A 3,028-nucleotide genomic window follows, 5' to 3' on the forward strand; every position below is an offset into this window, starting at 1 on the left:
TTAGTTACACATCTTCCGCCCGATCGATCAGTTGATCATTGATTTCGGGACCAGCGATAGCAACAGATCTTTATTTGTCTGCAGTTTGCCAACCGCAGAAATTCCAGGTTTCTAGCCCTAGTGTGGCTGTGCAGTTAAGTTTCGCCCATTTCGTGCTCAGTTCCACAGACAGCCCCAGGGGTGCTCGCGGGCGTGGCTGCGGGGTCCTAGGAACCACGCCACCCGCTGCCCGCTCGAGTGCCCGGAGGGGTTACCCGGCAGCCCGGCGGCCCGCCTTGCCTTGGAGATGTCTCAGAAGGGCCTGGGGGCGTGGCTCTTCTCAGGAAGGCCCTGGGGGTCTTCACAGTGTGCCCGTGGCCAGCTTTGTCCTGCACCGTCGGGGTAAAGCTCTCGCTCGCTCGGCTCCTGCAGATCTTTTGAGCTCAATAAAGCGGAAGCTCAATTTCTCTCTCTCTCTCGCTCCGCTTTTCGGTTGCCAAGTCTCAAGCCAAGTCTTACCTCATTTGAATCACAGAGTTCCTGGACCCGCCATTTCCTCCTGGGCGAGCCGGCCGTGCCTCATTTCTCGCTGTGTCTCAATTGTAGGGTAGCATCCTCTGGCCACGAACCCCCATCCCAGCTCCAGCCCTCTTCCCGGGAGGCGCGCACCAGCTCTCCCAGCTTCGCGTAATCACTTGTCGTATTTGGTAGGGGTTTCGTCTATGATCTGGAATGCCCTTCCATCTTGTCAGCCCGAGCGCAAGAGGTGCCTTAGCTCCCTGCCTGCGCCCCCTCGGGGCTCCGGTTCCGCTTGGGCCCGTCATAAGCGTTTTCTACATCTCAAATCCTTTCGGCCTTCACGTCGGATTTGTACCTCACGTTTGTCTCGGAAGCTTTTGACGTGACGTGTAAGATTGCGGCCCAACACAATGGCAAGACGCAGAGGGCTGTCCCGAGACAATCTGAAGGGTCAGATACTGAAAACGCGTGTGATGACACGGAGGGAGAGCTAGTGGTGTTTGCCAGGAAGGCGCGCTTGCTTAATGAAATGGAACTGCCTGTTAAAATGTGATCCTCCTGGCAATCAACGCAGAAAGGGAACGGATACAGTTGAAGATTCCTATCAGCCATGAGAGAGAATACCAGTTGCTCAGAAGGGAGTGTTGTCTAAACATCTGTCTTTGTTGCTTTTATCTAAACACATACCCTGGTAGGAATTAAAGTTTGTTTTCCTGCCACTCCTCATGTACAGCTTGCTGGACCTGCCCCGCTTCCCTCCAGACTCAGGAGGCTCGCCCTTGACGGCGATGGCCAAGCGCCCCTTGGTAGGCTGGACTCCCGAGTTTCCCACCCAGGGCTCCCTCCTTCCTCCGAATCAGGCAGAGAGGGCCCAGCCAGGAGCAGCTGTGACTTAGGATGTTTGCTGTGGCTCCTGTACATTTGCCCGGCACTGAGCAGCTGGTCACACGGGCAGAGATCCCCCACTGTCTGTGCCAGTGGGCCGATGCCCCTCGCTGGCAGCTGCGGAGGGAGACCGGCGGGGCCTTGAGCTCTTCCGCCGCGTCTGCCTCCTGCCACCCCTGGCTGCGGGCAGGGCCTCGGGGGCGGCCCCAGCTCCCTGCCCATCCCCAGAAGCTCAGGGACCCTCAGGGGCCTGGACGCGAATGGCAGCTCCGGGGTCTCACCCCGGGGCGGATCTCACCCGTCCATGCAGAAACCGGAGCGAGGGTGCTGCTTTGGCCTTTTCACATCCCTCCTCCTTGTACCGTCTCGATGCCCATTTACCACCTCCCTGGGCATCGGACAATGCTGAAGGAGGGAGGGGGGTCGAGGGTCAAAGCCACGCTTCCCACCGTTCTGACAGGACCTTTGGGGCCCTCTGGGGAGGACGGCTTCAGCTCTCACCTCCCCGGCCTTCTGGATCAAGCGCCAGCAACGCCAAGGGCCTCTCTGCCGGGGCTTGTCCAATAGGACAACCTTGTGCTAAAGCCGTCCCCTCAGCTGGTGGAATCTCAGGAGGAAAGGATCGCTCCTGTGCTAGGAGATTATGTGTTTTGCGTTTTTTCATCCCCCTCTGCCCACGTCTCTGAATTGGAACAGGGTGGAAGATTTCAGAATTGAACATCATTGTCCATGGCTCTGACTTTCTCTTAGGTGTCCTATTCCTTTGGAGATGGTGTTTAGAGGTTTGGGGAGTGGGTTTGAGAGGAAAGCCCTCCATACAGAGGAAAGAGCTAGGAGTCAGCCCACAGCTGGTCTACCCTCAGCGAGTAGCATGCTGGGTGGTCTCAGCGAGCTCACGTACCTCTCGGTGCCTGTGCGAGTAGCTCCAAGAGCGCGGCAATGCATTACTTGATCGAGAGCGCGGCGTTGCATTACTTGATCGCTGGTGTGCCTGTGAGCGAAGCATTTAGCAATCCACGCCATCCTGACGAGAGCTTTCCCGAGAGCCCCTTGAATGGTCCGGGCTGCAAATCTCAGATTCTCTCTCTGCTGGGATTCTTGTCTCCTCAGCCTCTCACACCTGAATAGCCCGTTACAGAAGTGGAAAGGGTGAAAACAAAGATAATGAAAGACCATGCAAAGAGTGAATCAGTCAATAAATCCCTCACTCCATACACCGAAAATCATCACCAGCTGTTGCCCAATTAAACACCAATCTGGCGGTGCACCGGGCTCCCCGGAGAAGGATGCACCCCGCGCCCCGCCCAGCGGCTCCCACGGAAGCCTGGAGAACTGCAGCCGAAACGCACACGTCCCCAGAAGCGTTCCAACACACAGACCTGGTGGCCAGGCAGCAGTTGTGACCTGGCTTGTGTGCACACAGGGCCTCTGGCTTCACATGGGGGTGGCGGGGGGAGAGTTCCCAAGGGTTCTACAGGACAATCTTAGGCTCTTACAAACACTTCTCATAATGAGCAGATGAACGCCACACCATCAGGTACATCCATCCATTTCCTCCAGTTCACCGTGTATCGGTTGGACATCTGTCTGCTAGTCGGTTTGCTGTATTTTTTCCAAGAAAATCAATAAGATAAGCTTCCTGCCA

Source organism: Perognathus longimembris, chromosome 8 (genome assembly GCF_023159225.1).
Source record: "Perognathus longimembris pacificus isolate PPM17 chromosome 8, ASM2315922v1, whole genome shotgun sequence".
Classification (NCBI taxonomy): Eukaryota; Metazoa; Chordata; class Mammalia; order Rodentia; family Heteromyidae; genus Perognathus; species Perognathus longimembris.